The sequence below is a fragment of the Battus philenor genome, unplaced genomic scaffold, assembly GCF_028537555.1.
Source record: "Battus philenor isolate CCGP_79_NKW_IND1 unplaced genomic scaffold, ilBatPhil1.0.hap1 SCAF_19, whole genome shotgun sequence".
In the NCBI taxonomy this organism is placed as follows: Eukaryota; Metazoa; Arthropoda; class Insecta; order Lepidoptera; family Papilionidae; genus Battus; species Battus philenor.
The window spans coordinates 2,161,369-2,181,517 of NW_027181681.1; the positions used below are offsets into that span (position 1 = coordinate 2,161,369).

A 20,149-nucleotide genomic window follows, 5' to 3' on the forward strand; every position below is an offset into this window, starting at 1 on the left:
ATATTTTGCTTTGTAACAATACTTATAGAAACACTAAGTATAAATTGTGTAAAGATTTTACTAGTATCAAGGAAGATTTTGTAGCCAAAAAATGTAAACATATCGTAGTATTGAAATTTAACTATATTCCTTCTCCGATTTATAAATATCGTGCAGCGTTATTATAACAAGAATTATTTAATGAAACAAAATTAAATCATCAAAAATAAAATATATGAATAATTCACTCATTTATAGTTAATAAACTAGTCATAACTGAGGAAAATATACATATAAATCTTACGTACATATTAATCTTATGTATCTGGAAACATGTTTCAATTTACATTTTACGATTGATTTAAATCAATATTTAATATTAAAAAACTACGTATGTTTTTGAATATAAAAAAAGATTCGTAGTCAAATGCATAGACGTATAAGCGCCAATATAGTCAACTATAAACATTTGTATTTGATTGTAACAGAATGAAGTAAATACGTTGTTGGCAGGCAACGGACTTACCGTCGGGAATGTTGATCGTGGTTAGGATACGAAATAGAAACCGCTGCCCGTTCCCAAAGAAAGTATAATATATTAATGATAACAAAACGAATCCAGTTTAAATAAATTATAATGTTGGAATGAGTCGCGGTGGCTCGATACGTATGTTGCGTCGTCCGTGGCTGATTTCCATCGTGCGTGTGTGTACTTATCGAGTTTCATGTGTATCGTTGTGTGAGTGCAGTGTGGCAGACTTCTTGGCAACGCGCGCTGTTGCAACTATTAGGCCTCGTTTATATTTAGTTCCTTTTTAACTGATTATTTAAAAATAAACCTTTGAAACTATTTAAAAATTTAATCTTTAAATAACTTCTAAATATTAATTTGATTATTTTAAAATATATTCTACCTTTGTAATGTCACGAATTAAAAAAAATAACGTATAGATTTTTGGCGGCAAAAAGTGACGTTTTAAATTTTTAATCCGACATATTACTCTAGATATTCGTAAAGATATATCGACATATAGCGGCATAAATAATAATGACGATGATGTTGATGTAGAATTATAGGCAATAATGATAAATATTTTAGAGTTCAATTTACAAAATCATGTTAATATGTCTACCGCCTAGAGTCTAACAAGAGCGCGCGTGTGTGGCAACAGTATGGCGTCTTCGTGCAGACAAACTGACGCCCTGCTGTGTGAGCGACGAGACAATGTATATTTATTGCAAATCGCCGACAGAGACGCCTGTGGACGCGACCACGTTTTGCGTTTATGGTGGGAAACATTGAATGAAACATATCGTTGTTGTCAAACAAATATCTGCTTGCAAAAAGTTTAGCTTTATATTAAAACATAATTGTCAAGTAGCATCAAATATTAATTCATTAATATTATCATTTAAAATGACCACAAAAGAACCCTAATCTAGTTCACGGTTCACCCTTCCATTCCATGAACTCAGTAACGACGAAGCTGTAAAAGCCTTAGGGCTAACAGCATTAACATCTTTAGAAACAATACAATACAATACAAAAGAACTCAATGTGACATAACCTTAAATCAGATTGAATTAAACTCAAGAAGTTTTCTTGTGATAACTTTTATGATATCTTTAATAAAGTAATATATCGATTCATTCCTAAACTTTGTAATTATAAAAAATGCTTCACACTGTAAATGGATTTTTTGGAATGTTTTTGTAATATTAATTTCTTAAACTGCTTACATGATAATTTAGACACATTGAAATTACACACAATTTAATGTATAACTCTCAAAGTAATTTTTAAAAATAAAACAAACTAGTTATAACAGTCAAAATTGTGATATTAATACAGCAACAGCGATATACAAAAAAAATTTTGGATCGTTATAATTAAACGCGAAATTATTGTTATCTGTCCGGATATAAAAAAATATGATCTTCTGTCAAATATAAGATAATTAATTTTTGGATTGATTTTAAATTATATTTTTTTGACTTTTATTCATCCGAATGGTAATTTTTACTAGATGTAGGCAATGATTTGTGAATTTATGATTCGCGTCTTAGCAGCTTTCAAAATGCCAAGTGGAACGATGGCGCCATAATAAAATAATTCTACTTGAGCAAATCGGCGCAATAAAATTTAATTAAGAGATACAGCTGCCTTTCACTGCGATTTGCTAATAACTGGATATTGTTTATAACTTATATTCTTAACTAGATTTTTCAAAACTGTTACGAAAAATAGCTTTAATTTAGCTGTTATAGCGCAAAAATGCATGTTAATGTTTCTTATCTGTGGTTTTTAAATTTACTAGCATTGAAACTAAATTTCATATACAATTATTTTTTAGATATAAATAAATAAAAAAGAGATCGTTACAGTCGTTGTAAGATGTTGTATGCAGACTGGAAATCCATAAGGTGTATCGTTCAGCCATGGATTTCCTATGTCATATATAAAGTTTTATTTAGGACAAGGTATACGCCTATGTAATAAAATTTTTGAATTAATTTAATATTTATCGGCAAAAATTAAAAGCTAACCTTGATTAATAATGCATAATTTTGAGAGTTAAAAGTGCCTGCAACTATTATGTTGATTCACATAATAAGTAGATGATTTATAATAATAATAATGTGTAAAATCGTCGTTAAAATAGTAACTATAGAGTTTTTTGTCTCTTTCTTCTGACGGGTTCATCTCAATGTAATTAACCTCTCAAACTTGACATTTAAATATACGTTATATATCAAGGTTTTGAATTTTAAAAAGTGAAAAGCCTATTTATAGAAATCATCAAGATTTGATTAATTATTTTATAAAAAAAAAAACTGATGTTTCAATGTCATTAGATGAAATAAAAGTCGACTCGGGTTTATATAATTGATTGCAAAAGTTATCTTAGGACAGTCGGGGTCAACGGCCCAATAATTGAACGATTAGGAATATAAATATTAGCGTTTGGGCAGCGGTAGTTGGGCGCCTCGTACGAGTCTTGGCAAACGTTCCGGTGTATTATTAAACCCGATGTCTCCGCGACTTCCTCCCGCGACGAGGACACGGACAGACACAGCGCGTCCTTTTTAACATATTTCGAAAAATTCATAGATATACACGTACGCTTTATTGATCACAAATGAGATTTTTTTTTCTCTTAGTCCGTCTTTGACAACCAACTCGCCTTGTTGGAAAGCGACGATGTGATCGAAGATCAAGCACGCAGACTGGCCACTAAGAAACCCAGGTTATATTTCTCAGGAAATAAGGAAGCCTTCAAATTGTTCCGTACTATGTATAAGAACGAATATCACCGTCATAGCTCGAAGAATTGCTCGTCTAACGTGCAACCCTTAAAAAAGGGTGTCGTAAAAAAAAAAAAACAAAAAGAATTAACAATTTAAATTTATAGTCTGTAAAAACTTTAAGCAGAAACAACACCGAATATGAATGAATAAATGACAAACATGTTTCAAGATGGCGTCAACATGAATGCTCTTTAAATACGAACTATTGCGTATTAAGAAATCGTGAAAACCACTTAATCGTAACAGGCCCTGTGTATCATTTACAAAGCACGTTTTACCGCTTTTTATCAAAAATAAATTATAATTTATACTCATATTTTAATTATTTATTGTAATATCAAATAACAAATTTAACTTATTCGATCTTTATGCACACATCTGATGTCGGAACAACTCAAGTTATTTTCCGTCAAATAGATTTAAAACATTTTAACTTTAGTGTATTTTCTAAAATTGTTTTGGTTCAAAATTATGTGGTTAAATTTAATAATTGCAGGGATAAACGAAACATCTCATATTCATGATACGAGATTACATAATCTTATTACGTTGGAGGCTCTGACGATGATCAAATAACATCACTTTTAGTATGACGTCATAAAAGTAATTATGAAGTAATAGGTGTTAATTGTAATGCCGTGACAAATTGTTGACATCTTTCTGAAATTGTCGGATATATATAGCTACTTCTTTAAAACACGTGTATAGAAGCTATATAGCATTTTTAGGCTATTTTTTTGGCTATTTTCTTTACATAATAAGAATATTTGATTATTATTTTTTATATATAGTACTTTTATCTAAATCGAACTTTTGAGGTTATGCTAGTTGCTATATACAAAGTCGGTTCTTGGACAAATATATATAGCTTTTGCAATTTGCTATATAGCAACATAGCGTTTTGCTATTTGCTATTAACAATTAAGATCTTTCCAAAAGTATAGCTTTTTCATATTTCTATATAGTACTTCTTTGTATAATTATACAGAGTTTGCTATTAGCAACATAAATAGGTTGAATGTATTTGTAAAGCTATATAGCTTATCTATTTGTTATATTGCACCCATTTATATTAAGCTATTATGTATGTCTTTTGCTATCTCTGTCCATATTTTGTCTGCAGGTATATTGTATTGTACTTTTCTTTGGGCTTATAGCTTTTGCTATGTGTTATATAGTTTATAGAAGCTATGTTGCGCATGCTATTTGTTATATAGCATGTGTTGATTTTAATAGCGCAGAGCCGGGACCGGTCTGCGGCATAGGTAAGGTGGTCGGTTCACTTTGAGGCCACGACGCCGCCGTGTCTCGGACTGCGTGTCGGACCACCGCATCTAGAGACGCTATATCCATGGGAACGTATGTGCAAACAGTGTTTACCGATGCATTATGTCAACCGTATTTATTGTCAAAGTTTTCTTATCTTTCGTTAATGTACTAAAATTTTAGATTTCTATTTATTATAATTATAATTAGATATTTAGTTTATTTATCTATGCTCCGTAAGAAAGCTGTTGCTTGGATGTTTAAAGATTACGCTGCCTGTATCGAACTATTTCTGATGACCTTAGTTTTGTCTCTAGTCGACCAAGTAGATGGCACTAGCAGACGGTAAAGATACGCAAGCTATAGAGTTACAAATCACAAGAAAAATTGTCAATAATTCTCTATTAGGCTAACCTAAAGTTGTGAAAACATTAAATACCGTTATTGTTGACGACAATTCTCACTTCAGACCTACACAAGTGTATCCTAGACACATAAATAAACCATACATATGCTATATGCTGAATGCTATATGCTATATGCTATAACAGAATAAATTAAATTCCACGTACAAAACTAAGGTAACGTTTTAAAGGGAAGCGTTGCAAAGCAATTGACTCCCACCATTAGCCAAGTTTAATCGCAATCCGTCACAGAAATAGAAACCGTAACACTAACTCAACATCGGACAGGAAATTGGTCAATAAATAAAAGTGGACAACTGGATGAAAGCACCAATATCACGCTAATAGTTTCGCAATAATTTTAGCTTTATAACATGCTATAAATAGCGCATAAAATTATAATATATCAACTGTTAACGTAAGCTTTAATAATTAAAAATGTCTCTTATTTGTCTTATATATTTTATACAAATGTACCAAAAAGAAAAATATAAGACGTAAAGTTTTACTTACAGTTAAAATTAGAAAAATAAAATATATTCAAATGAAATTATTGCCATTAGCAGAACTATAATTGTATTAACTGTTTAGAATAATCTTTAGCTATTTTAGGTTGCTAAAAAACGAGTTGTCATTATGACATTTAGTTTTAATGTATTCAGATTGTGTAATCAAATACCTCATCTCATAAGAAAATTGTTTTGCCAAATTTTCTTATATATATATATAATTATATTTTATCTATATGTCTAAATTTAAATAGTTATATAAATTGTGATTGATAGAAGAAATAAAAATAAAAGTGTAACGCCTAAATTTTTTCCTAAAAAATCTATAAAATAGATATAATTTAGTTCCACAAGATATCTTAGACCTTCATTTCTTTGTTTTAAATAAAAATTGAAGGTATCTTAACGTATACATGAAAACTTAAAATTTTACGTAAAAAGAGCAACTGTTCAGTTTATGGCTGACTTTTCTCAGCAGATCAGCGCTCCGAACCGGCGGTAGCTTATTATTTATAATGTTAAAATAATTGACGATTCAAAACTGCGTGTAAATGTCTCTTTAAATAAAAGTAAGTTAAAGGTTTTCAAAGAAAAATTTAAAATTTCGTGACACGAGTTTACATTAACTTTTTCATCGTGAAAAAAGTAATCGCGTGCGATGGCAGCCGATAAGACTGACGGTGGGGCCATTCATTTGGCACGAACCGGTGGGGAACATGTTAATAAAGCTTGGCACACACCGACGCTAGCCACACACGTCCAGTGCTGGACTCCAATGGCGTTTGTATTTAATTTCCTGGCGTACAGAGGTTACGCGAGTTACATGCAAAGATCCACGTATACTACGGAGTTGGCAGACTCCCAAAAGGATACTAACCCCGCGCTCGGCAAACTATTGCGTTCGCCACAAGGTGAAACACTTTAATATGAACACTGTATTTTATATAATTTTTAAAAAGCGAAACTATATTCCGATAATAAATATTTCGACTTTTTGTTACGTCTACAAAATGTAAAGGATATGCAAAAAAAAGTGTGATTTATATAATTAATATACAAGAAGCAATAACAAATTTTGTCTATCTAAGACTATTTATGGGCCATATATATGCTTTTATAATACGATCCCAGATAATGTTTAGAAACATCTTATTGTTAGATGTAAAAGTATCAAAAAACGATGTTCACTAAGGGTTAGTGATTTAAAAAAAATATAGTGTCCCTATTTCTTTATCCAGTTCTCATGTGCGTATATTATTCGAAGTGTTAGATTCATCTAGACTTCAATAAGCGATTTCAAATTTGAATAGATAAGTAAATGCAATATTTAATCGATCCTCGTGGCTTGCCAAAGTAATTAATGCGAAATCGTTTTATTGGTTTGCATTTATTATTATTTTTATCTCAAATGCTGTTCAATTGCGCTTCTAGATTTTATTTGTAATGTCTATTAGTTAGAGATTATTAATGTTTCGGTGCAATCGAGTTTGCTGGCGGGTGATGTATTTATGATATATCGTTCCGCGTCCACTCGAAGCGACGGCGTGCTGGATGATTTATTCGAGTGTTGCCGTCTTATCGGGTGAATCACACGCGAGAGGTCTTAATATATTTTACTTACGGTGTTCCTCGAAAACTGAATAACGAATAACCGCCGAGGTCAACGTACACCCCGCCAATCGTGTTCAACTAACCTCGTGTTGCGTTGCTAACGTTTTAGAGGCATGCGCGCGTCGCCGTACGTACAGAGCGAATCGACGATCAAAATCATAAATTTCATGTTACTCAGAAATTAAAGATGGATGGTTAAAAAAAATAATTTTATTTTATACACATCGCTTCGTATCGACGTTAGCTCGAAAGAGACTGCGTAAATTGTCTTGATTTATTGAATATTCTTTTATAAAACGCAAAAAGAATAAACAAAATAACTGTATAACCAAATTACCAGTACACTGTGCTGGTCGTATGTGGAATAAGTTACCTGTTACATTAGAAGAACCAAATCACTTATACTGCACTGTTTGTCTATGTCATGGAATTAAAATTTCCTTTTGTCTCGTGATAAACACGCGAACATTTTGTTTAACAGCCAATAAATGAACAGATTTCGAGCTTTTAAATTTTTTCGACTGCTAGACTTAAGATAAATTATGTTTTTAGGTTAATTTTTTAATACATTAATGTCATATTTTAAAATATACTGCAATATTCTAGATGAAGGCAAAACAAAAAAAAATCATAAAAATTAGATCAGCCATTATAAAGTTAATTAAGGCCCCGCGTCCACAGCTGAATGCCCACGCCCACGATTCAGTTACGTTTAATGTTATTCAGTAAACGGAGTAAGAAAGTAACGCGCGACAGCATGGCTACTAAATGTCGCTATGGCCAAGGTGCCTAACACTTCTTAATTATTCATATATAGATTTAGCATATGCATATTATTACTACATTATATATATTTAATGTCGATTAAATATAATACAAATGAATTGTATATATCCAACTAAAACATATCTTTTTTAAATCAAATCAAAAGTTGTCTGTATGAAATTGCGGATTGCGAAAAAACTGCCAATAGTGTTTCTGCATTTTAGGGCAATGTTCATGTGATGCAAATATAATATATAATATAAAAAATTTAAATATTTTTATTCATTATGGCACATATAAGACAACTTGAAAGCGACGAGATAAAGAAGCTAACGCAAGAACAACAGACATACCGTCTCCCAATCTGTATGAATGAAAATAACTTAGAAATCACTTAAGCAATTAAGATAACGTTAAATGGTACGACTCATTTTTTATCTAAAAAATTCGAAATGTTTACGTATCGTTTATACTAAATTCTATTGCGTTTAGTGCGCTTTGAATTTTTGAGGGTAGTATCAAATTTCTTCACGGTAAAAGTTCGGTGTACCTCGATATCAGATTTCTATAACATCTCACGCACATCTCCGAGATCAATGAAGAAGGTAATCAATGGTGTCAAGTTGCGTGTACTGTACTCGTGTGCTAAGTCGAAGTTGGGTAGGTCATATGTCAACATTGACGGAATAAGGCTCTAGTGATGTGAATATAGCGACAATTTTTTTTTAATATTAAAAAAAATCTAGCAGTAAAAATAAACTTTTTAATATATCAAAATTAACCACGTATATTCGATTGCCGGAATATACAACATCTATAAAGAATTTAAAACGAAATGAACATTCCGAAACACTTAGTAAATTAGCAGCCAAATTAAAACGCTGCCAACGAAGGAAAAATATGAAATATTTTTTATGTGACGAATGAACAACGCTAATGTGGATTTCCGCTCCGCTTATCGCTAAGCGATCCCTTTGATTGTCTAGTGACAGCGGTCGCTTCCGCGTAATCATATCGTATAAGCGTTAGTTTACAAATGCCTCATGACGGGCTTGTACACACGGCGACACGAGTTGCTACTGTACACCGTCACATGTTTACGTTTTGCGTGACTGTATTTGAAAAACAGGGAGAGCCGGATGCGTTTTTGAGTGCGCTGTAAATCGCACCTAAAAACGTTTAGACAGATGAATCACAGTGACAATATGATGTATAGATAATATCTTATTTTAGATTTAGATACATCACATACTTTATATGAGGAAAGAGAATTGCTATTGATTAACGGATGGCAGCAGGGTCAGTAATGTTCCGTTTGACCACGGACTGTAAAGCGTAAGGAAAAGAAAATGACCCAAAAATAAGTCAAAGAGTCAAGCAATATTCCAAGGTAGTCATAAATAAAGTCGATATAGGTTTAGTAAATTTTGTAAATAACGAAAGATAACAAAACCGAAAATTTTAGTCAAAACTGTGTTAACATACCAAACTGTGGTCAAGGAACGAAAATGAGAGAAGAAAGCTGATGCAGGAAAGACGATTTGAAAGTGATTAAAGAAAGATATTGTGAAGAAAGGTGAAAGTGAAATAAAAGAATAAAATGAAAATTTACCCGATTTGAAACGTCTCTGCACCACAAATGGCAAGGAGTATTTAAAATAATACTAATGTAGCGGAAGTTAATATGACTAGTTTCTATCATATAAGACTCTTCTAGAATTCTTTTTTTCAGCCGACAGAAGCCCACTGAAAGGTATAGGCCTCCACAAATCGCCACGATGACCGATTATGTGTAACCTGCATCCTATGACTTTCGTCAACCTCAACTATGCCTTCAGTCCACCTTTTAATCCCAAGAGGATATTAATATAAATAAACACACTACGTTGACTTTGTTATATTTTGTTACGTAACTAATATACATTGTACCTTTTTAGACGCGCTATTTATTTATTTAAGTCAAGATGCTAGAGTTAGTTATATTAATATAATATGTTGTTTTTTTAAATATTTAAACGGAAGCTTGTCCACAATCGATAACATATATTATGAATATCGAATTGTATGTATACATGATTTTTTGACAGAGATTCATTTTTGCCTTATTAGTATTTACAAATCCCTGGGGCTTAAGACGGTACTAAGAACTAAATCTAGACTTCGTTTTAGGTACTCAAGGCTCTTGGGCAGTTTTGGTCGTCTCGGCTCAGGCCGCTACATAGTATTTTCATAACTGAATTGGAAGGCAGCTGAGCTCTCTTTGTGATATTGATCACAAGATGCATTTGAAATCCACGTAGCTCTAAGTTAAGAATGCCATAGACATAATACTTTAATGTAAATAGATAAATTATGGATAGCTTAGTCGAATGCTTCATCGAGTTACTTAGCGCAAAAGCCCTGGATAAGTACTATCACTTCGAATAGCGTTAGTGCTAGGATAGGAAGTAGAGAAGGAAACCAAGATTCCTTGATAATTTACGCCGATGAGACAAAGGTCGTTGACACCATTAATGACACATCATAATTAATAATAAATTATTATAATATAAATTTTTTTGTTAAAAAAAAAGAAAGCGAAAATCAATTAAATATAAAATAATTTCGAAACCAGTATCGAATGATAATAAATATTTATAATAGTCTGTGCGATACGTAGAGGCAAGTTAGACGTAAGTAAATTGACATTTGAGAGGGACAATTTAAAGTTGTTTATGAGGCGATTAAGAGAAGGGGTGTCGGGTTTCCAACAGGTGTTCGGACGAATTCTATCTAAATTATGTGCCACCGACTCATTAATTAAAATTCAATGAATTGAATTCAAAACGACCAATGCCTCTGTGTTAATATATCACTGTGCACTCTGTGTAACCTTAGCTTTATATTTCCCCTAACTTTCTGGTAATTAGTATTATTAAATAAAAAAATTATGACTAATACTTGTATATTAATATAGTATCTCAATTAACGACGGAGATTGCTCGTGATCATATATTTCATTTGAATTTAAAAATATATTCTTTCTCATCACTGTAATACGTAGGCCTCGAGATAATGAAATAGAATACGCAACGACATCAAATCGGTAATAAGATGATAAATAAATAAAAGTGAATGTAAAATCTATTTTTAATTCTTTTTATTCTTTCAGAGAACACTTTTAATCTGTTTTTGTATAATTTAGTATTTTCAAGGTACAACTAGAGAAATGAAATTCGATTATTTAGTAAAAATGGATTCTCGTATAATCTTACCGATGTAAATGAATTTATTACTGAACCGTTATAACTCAATTTCTAAACGCATTTGTAATTATCTTTGATTAATTGAATATATAACTGTGAGCGGTTGACATAAATCATTGTAAATTGACTTCCTATTTAATTATATGTCAAGGCGAAAACTTTCAAATTTGCGTGTAATTAACCCGAGATTAATCGAATTATGTTAACAATTTAAACGTATTATATATGGAAGCTTATAATAATGATAAAGCCTTTTTTTCAAATAAGCTAAAGCCTAAATTAACAGGTTTATGCTCAGGGAGAGTTCCTTGTCTATTTGTTACCCGGAAGTGGACCAGACCGCTGTGCAATTTATCGCCGGCTGTGTTTGAAGGTTTCCTTGAACTGGAGCTTGAGATGGTCAAGAAAGTGGAAGAAACTGTCGCCTCCCTCATCGACGACAAATGTCATCCTAAATTTCTGAGGTTCTACAGAAAAGTGGAGCAGCGGACCATTGTAACGCCCCTGCCCCAAATAAAGCAGAGGAAACCAGTATTAACAAAAAGTGTCAATATAAATGACATATTTGTTGGGGTCAGGAATGAGAACCTCCGTAGACAAACGAAAATAAATGAAATCGATCAGCAGATTGGCAAGTTGAAATAGCTGTGTGGCCTGCCTACTTAGCCTGCAGAATTGATGTCCGTTGTAGCCTAAAGGTTCTAGAGTAGAGATCCATAAAGTGGACAGATCAAAAATACTAGATGAATTCCGCTTCCTACCAATCTTACTGAATATCTGTTCGCCTATGCAACAGTAGTATAGTTGAAATAATTATAGCGGTTGTGATAATCCTTCATAAAAATATAAAAAAATGGCCGAACTAGTAGAGTCGTGGGAGAGTCGACATTAAATTCTAATTTATTCGATTGATAATGGATTTATGTAATAATTATTATTTATTTATTTATTTTAATTGATACAAGAACGGATTTTATTTTATTACATAATTATTACATGTAAATACGCAATAACGGTTAACGGATTCGTTACTTTTAAGGAATCATTTTGACCAACTCATCAACGACTTTCAGTAAGAGTAGTGCGTTGATGTCTTTTGCACTGGGCCCACGACATCGTGGCAGTGTATATATGAAAATATTTATATGAATGACGTTAGTTCTATTAAATGTATTTGGTGTTTCATTGTATTAGCAAGTTTTGATTTAAAATAATATTATAATTAAAGAAGTCAAAAATCTTTTTTATTTAATATTATCTATTCAATTGTAATGTGTTCGAGTCAAATATCTTTTTTATTTAACATTATCTAATCAATTGTATTGTGTAGGAATGTATATATATTTTATAAGATAAATTTCAAAAATAAAAAAAATAGTGAAAGTTTAGTTGATTATGAATTAATAGAAAACGTACATAAAATTATGTAGTGACGACATTAATATTAAATATTTTTAATATTACTTCTTTGTGATCCTTCAGAGCCTAGAGGCGAAAGTAAACGACATGCATTGTCTTTACTTCAGACTGTGAAGAAAGTAATCGATATAGTCTAATGGATTAGTAAGTTGGAGTGGTAATAGGCAGGCTTCGATGGCTGCTGCCACTTCCTTAAGGTTCTAAAATGGAGGTCACGGACCGGCAAGCGCAGCGTTGAAATAACACCCTAATAGACGACAGATGACTTTGTTAAGGTCACCTAAAACGTGTGCAGGCTGCTTACAACTGGGCCTAAAGAAATTTTCTGTGGACGCTCATATTCAGCAACTTACTGTTGAAATGATAATGTCATGTGATGACTCATAAATTATCATTAAATAATCGATTACAGTAAATAACAACGTAATCTATTTGTACTTTATAATTAATAAACATGTAGTAACAAAATGACAACAATACGAAGAAACCAATCTCTCAACAGACGGTCAACGCTAATGCAAAAAGCAATCCAACTTTGTCACACGCCTTCAACATGGAGCGCGTTTCGTGAGTCAAAGTAAATAATTGCTTTTCATATATAACTAGCTTACTTAAGTGCATGGAATACACATAAAAAAACCTACCTACCTACTTCTAATTTAAAGCCTCTGAGAAATGTTGCCTTTTATATAAGTTCATTATCTATTTTAAAGTTTCATGAGGGGAATATTTTGGCACTAACATTAATCTAGGTGTAACATTACTATTTAAAACAGACTTGACGACATTAAATTAAAAAATCTTTTTATTGGCAAAGGCTTTCGTAATAGAACCTAAGATAATTATCAGAAATCTATTGTAAGACTAAACAATTGTCAAAGAACATTTGTTTAACACGAGTTACTACTCTACAAATGACTTAATAGAGCAGTGATAGCCCAGTGGTAGAGTACTGAGATTTGCGAACGTAGGTCGCGGGTTCAATTCACACGGTCTTATTTATATTTGACTTGAGAGAACTTTCTTTTGTAATCTTTTTACTTGTTAGTTATTGTTTCACAATACTATCATCTTGATATAGGTAGCTCAAGGTTAGAGGGCTGAGATTTGCGATAGTAAGTCACAGATTCGATTTCTGGAATACAAACATATTTAATACACACTTTGTACATATATATATAGGATGTTTGGAAATAAATTTCCAAAGGATGGGCAGCAGCATCTTTGCCTATAATACCACATTGCTATAACCAACTAGCTTGCTAAGCATGACGATTGTAGTATATCCCCCTATATATATCTTTCACGGAAGGTTATATCTTGCAGCGGACATGACTACATAAAAGATAGCACATCTTTGAAATAAAGTATTCTTTTAAATAAATATAGTTCTGTAGAGTTTCCTTAACTTATTCTTCTCATGTCTAAGTGATTAGTAATAATTATATAAGTAAGTAATGTGATAGAGTCTTCTAGAAGGCAATAAGAGTCATAATTCGTCCTATGTTGAATATATAATTTATGATTTTAAATAAATGTTTATAATAGTGAGATTAAAGAGATATATTATAAAAGCATGGAAAACCTTGCACTTGTCTGTTAAACGGTCATATGTTTTCATTGTACAGTGTACAAATATATTCATGATTTAGCGCAAGAAATTTTCAAGGGAAAAGTGAAATTACGTCAAGATCTAAATTCCGTACACCTTATCGAAATGTTTTCACGCATCGCTCGAGTGACCAGGCTATGTAGGATTATTGAGATATGCAACCACAGATAAAAGTAAACATATGTTACATATACATACAACATACTGTCGTGTAAGTTTTAGGAAAATTTCGGAGATAACTTCGGATAAAACAAGTGAAAGCGAAGTGTGTTCAACTTAGATTTATTTACAGTTTTCAGTTAATATAAAATTCCTAAGTAATTTATGTATTTAATATCTATTTTAGTTGCGTGAAAACAAATTGTTATAAATAAATAACCAATTTGTTCATATTCATATTCAAACTCTTTATTTGACTTACAATAGAGTACATGTCTTATTGACATCAGGATGAGACTACAAAAATTATATATTTACTTAGAATTGAAATATTCGGTAGCGAATACGTCATATTAAAGATGTGCTATCTTATATTTATGCATACATACAGTGTTCTAACCACACAAACACATAACTCTATTATAAAAGTTGAGCGGTGTTATCCCAGTGGTAGAGATCTTAAAATTAAAAAATCTTTTTATGAGTAGAGGCTTTTGCAATAGAATCCAAGATAAATAATCAGAAATCCATTGTTAGAGTAAAAAAAATAACAAAGAATGTATTTTTAAAAGTTACAACACTGCAAATGACATCATAGAGCGTTGGTATCCCAGCGATAGAGCATTGAGACTTGCGGAGATGTCCCGGGTTTGATTTCCGCGACACAATCTTATTTATAATCAAACTAGTGTTAGTGCAGTGGGGCAAAGTCAGTCACTTTATTTTGTAATCTCTTTATAGTTATTTTTTCACAATACTATCATTTTGACACAGTCATGGTGATATAGGTAGCGCCGCGGTAGAGGACTAAGACTTACGATCGCGTATTCGATTCCCGTGATACATTCTTATAATTCACATTTTGTGCATTTTTATATAGGATTTCGTCTGATCACAAACAAGTTTCCTGAAGATGTACAGCAGCGCCCTCTTCGTACCCTAATAACACAGTGTGATCGCATATCTATCTGCCAAACATGGTGATTATAGTGTATCACCCATAGATATCTCTGGTTGAAGCCTATGCCTTGTAGTGGACTAAAACTGTGTGTATGGTATAAAACTATTGTAAATGCATATACATAGAAACTAAATAGAAAGATTTACAAACTTAGTTAAGCCACGAGTGTAAAAATATTTTTGTTTCAGATATTTACAAATAACATTAAATTTTCAAACAAATTATTGTGAAGAAATAGTCGTCATTTTATTTTGTTTCATTGTTTTCAAACATAAATATAAGAAATAGCTCTTTTTCAAACTAATATCGTGTTTATTGTAGTAGAATAAAAGCCTTATGATATATGGAATAAAACATAATAATGAGAAAGTAGCGTATATAAATTATGTGAGCAGAAAAATATCACAAGTATTAATGACGTCTGTTGGTAGATAAAAAAGGAGATTAAGATAGAAGATCTATCAAATTTAAATGTAATCCGATGTATCAGTCTCATAGATAACTAGATCCCATCCGACGCGATCATTTCGCGAAAGAGATAAAAGAGATCGTGGTCAGATATTAACAACAGATAATGTAATGGATACAAGCATTTGAGCATGTTTTCTTATGCAATAAAAAAAAACTTTATTTTGTATATTTTTGCCTTTGTATATATGTTACGTCATAAAAAAATTCAGAATGAAATATTAAGAATCGTCAAAAGAAATTGTTAATTAGTTTTAGTAAATTAATTTTAATTAATTTTTCAACTGCTTAAGAGTAATCACTGGTACTTCGGAGTTATGAAAGTTGTTGAGATCCTAGAAAGGTATGGAACATAGAAGTAAAGACATGATAAATAAATGAAATAAAAATAAACATGTAACACCTAAATTTTATCTTCAAGAGTTGACAAATCCCTTAAGGCTCTGAGTTTGTGCATATATATAGTTTCAGAGAATATATTAGACATTCCATTTCTTAGTTTTAAATCCAAAACTAAAAGTATATTATTCATTAAATCAGATTATAACATTCAAGAGTTTTTAATCGATTAAAGCCTTGGAACTTGGTTTGTTAACTCATTTACATTGTTGATATAATAATGTATACATCATAACTTTTTATTTAAAAAGGTGCAACTGTTGGCTTTCAGTCGGCTTTTCGAGCCCGTATAGCTTATTACTTATGTTAAAATAATTAACGACTTCAAAATGCATGTAAACGCCGTTAAATTTAAAGAAAAAAAGCCTGTTTACAACAACGAATATTAAGTAAAGTTAATTAGAAATTAATATTATGTAATAAGTTGATTAGAAATTTCATTTTAAAATAGCAACAGTTGAATCTCTGATCGGTTCTAAGCATAGTATTCCGAGCCAACGGTAGCTTACTACTTATAATGTTAAAATAATTGACATTGATTCAGTTGCGTGTAAATGTCTTATTGAATGAATATATTTTAAATTTGAAGATGTATGTTGCAACGGAGACAGTGCGACGGCGTGTGGCGCACGCGCCGATGCAGGGCCGCCGGATTTCGCGGTTCGAATGTAGAGTGAAAATAGTTGTACTCACAGCTTATGAGCGGAGTGGGAGGCACACAGAACACTTTCGCGAACGGAGCACGAGCACAACACGTTCGTGCGGTCTGCACGACGCGCGGGTAGACTTTGAGACGTTCGGTAGCGGGTTCAAGTATATATGATGGGGCGGCAAACGCGGCAAACGCGGCGATTGGACGCCGACCGACGCGCCCGCTTGACTCACGCATACGTCACACGCGCAGGAAGCCTACCATTTTTTTTACCGCACGCCTGTTGTCTACCAAAAGCGAGGCTGTGCTTTTGACCCCTGCTCTCAGCAGGTTGCGACAGACGGTAGACAACGTTTCATGCATTATTTAATTGCTCTCGTACGGTGGAAATTTTATGACTCGTCACTGGCACAACACATAAAGTTTTCCTATAAAAACAACTACAATTCATCCATGATCCGTTCAGAAAAATAAAACGACATCTATTATGACGATTCGTATTTTTTATAATCTATATCCAGTGATATCGAGAACTAGTGTGATTTAATTTATTTACCTTCTTAGTTTTACCTTTGTAAATATCTTCTGGCAGTACCTTCACTTTCTTACTTCTACATTTATTTGTCATATTTAATACTGCCTTCAATTACGTCTACTCTTATGTTTAATTTACAATATCTTGCATAAACTTTAATTAATTTTATCTATACTACCGTAATGTAATCCTAAATATATTCAAGTTATAGGTTTATGGACCTTTTTACTACATCTTTCTGCTATTCCAATGTAATATTTTATAAATACCTCTTTTGTTTTCTTAACTTTAATGAGTTTCGTACATACGATATGTATTATAAATAATTATTAGTTTTAAGAGTTACGCGTTATATCATTATTACGATTTCAGTTATAAGACGTTCACTGCAATACATAGGCTTCTCCAATAGGACCAATTTTTTTCTTGAAATAAGAATATTTTAAATACATATAATCTGTATACGAGTTTATTCTTAATAGTCGTAAAAGCTTTACACGGGGAAAAGTTTTAATTTTTTTTTCCAAACTTTTAAAATATTTCACGAACCGCAATTAAATATTTTTAAATAACTATAATATAGGCATGCAAAATGTATGATTAAGTTTTTTTTATATACTATTTTAACCGTTGGTTTTGTCTCTCTTACCCAGAGAGTGTTCAACATCGTAACCGAGTACAAATGTCTAAAAAGCGCGACCGACAAAGAGGCTGAGAGGGTTTATTGTCATAGTACCTCGTCCACAATAGATGCGTTAAAAGATATTGCCGCCATCCAATAAATTTTTCATTTATATAAAGAAAGCTCATTATTAAAACACCATATTACATAGCCTTTATATACATGGAGGAGATCATCATATATGTATAAATCATGTACTGTCATAGTATTGGCTTCAATAAATTTTGAGTCTCTGTATCTAAAATTATAAATTACACTAACAGCTTTCTTTTCTACCGTGTAGGCCACCATCAAATATTTTCCTTAGCGTCCTCTGACTACCTCAACAAGGTTGTCTCTCTACCTAGACGGATGTATACTTAAAATATATGAAACCACTATAAATTCGCTAACCTATAAGAATGGTTTGTTTACATGTCTCAGCCAAGTTTTTGAAGATTTAAATATACAAAAATCAATTACAGTACTCGGCGATAAATATTGCACATCGACCTTTGGAAAGAGACAATCGGCTAATTTCGGCTTCGTAGAGCGTTATCTCTATCGCACGAAATACGACTGACAAAACGTCACATAGGTAGTGTGGGACAGAGATAGTGCTCTACGAAGCCGAAATTAGCCGATTGTCTCTTTCCAACGGTCGATGTGCAATATTTATCGCCGGGTATTGTAAATTTGCTGTTGAATCTATATATGAAGAAACTGCGAGAACGTAGTTGCGCGCCTAACAGTATATCGACACGGAGATATATTTCCTCGTAAGAAGGAAGACAGTTGTACCAGTGGATTGAATTAATCGTACATTATTAATCAAGACTCGTGATGTTTATAGTGACGAAGTAATTAGAACCATTTGAATACGTGTAACGACACAATTGCATGTATTACATAAAATATACAATCAAGGTCACCGATGTAACTCGAAGAATTACTCGTCAGTAGAGTGTCACACGTGCCATCGACGGCCATTTACATCACTAACCTATTCAATTTGAAATTTAAAAATGGAACGATCAAGAAAAATATTGCTTCGTCATCATCATCATTTGCGATAGGATCATTTAGTAGCGGCCAGTAACTTGACTTAATTGTATTAAGTAACTAGCTAAGTAATGTCGACTTCGTCTCTCTACCTTGTTGTACACTTGCCTGATCATCGTCTCCAGTGATGAATCTTAAGACGCCAGCCACCTGTGACCACGTAACGGCCTGCCCACACATTTCAACTTATGTCGTTTACTTATGTTCGTCTATTGATATAATTGCTACTTAAATTCAATTACTACTTACACACGCATTAAAATTAATCATAGAAATTCAAAATCAATTCAAACAAGTACACAATATTTACATTTACCAAGATGATAATACAAAGTGACTTATCTTAAGGAGTCTCGATCGATTGCGACGAAGATAAATAGGATTATGAGAGATTGTGTAGATACTGGATGTTACGAGATGCGAGCAGCTCTGTTGTGTCAAGATGAAAATGAGGATACATTGATAAATAAACAAGTGTTCTTAGAAAGCTATGTTTGAACTAAACAACTGTTAAAACTAAATATTTCACAATACGCATGCAACGCGGGAATTAAATGATGCAATTCTAGATCGTAAATATTAGTGTTTCACAAAATAATTGTTGCCATTCTCCTAATCACACACCTCATTTAGTAACATACATATTTTTATATTAAACCAAAAGGGTTTTTTTTGACCCCTGTTTTTGGAGACCTGCCATTCCCCCAACTATGTTTAAAAGCGGGGAATTACAGATAATTTAGGTTATTTTTTTTTCAGATATGTTCATTTATTTATTCTTTTATGCGTCATATTATCTTACACTCTTTCTACGTTTATTCGTCACAAAATCTTTCATTCAACAGAGTTAAACTCAGGTAGAGTTGACTCTATTAAAAATCAAATTCCACTGTGGGGCGTGGGCCTTATGTTGGGAAATAATGGCATAGATTGTTTTCAAGGAAAGTACGAATGTAATTTGATAGAAAGAATAATCAAATTGAGTTCCCATAAAATGACATAATTCAACTTTACGAAGTTTCCAAATGCATCAAGATCCATGACAAAGTCAGACGATTATTTCTGTGACCACTTTTACAAGTTTTATAGTCACTTAAATTACACCAGTGCAATAAGATTTTTAACAATTTATT

General features: G+C 32.2%; 1 protein-coding gene across 2 annotated transcripts in view; it reads right to left on the bottom strand.

Annotated features, from left to right (window-relative positions):
• The window catches only part of ITP (ion transport peptide), an 86,941-nt gene that overhangs the window by 34,362 nt on the left and 32,430 nt on the right, over nt 1-20,149 (bottom strand). Inside the window, exon 1 of one of the 2 annotated variants that reach the window (XM_068764159.1) lies at nt 16,800-16,887. The exons of the other annotated variant lie outside the window; for it this stretch is intronic. The gene's annotated coding sequence lies outside the window, so the exon portion shown is untranslated. Of the gene's footprint in view, nt 1-16,799; nt 16,888-20,149 lie in introns of those variants that run through there. 2 annotated transcript variants of the gene reach the window in all.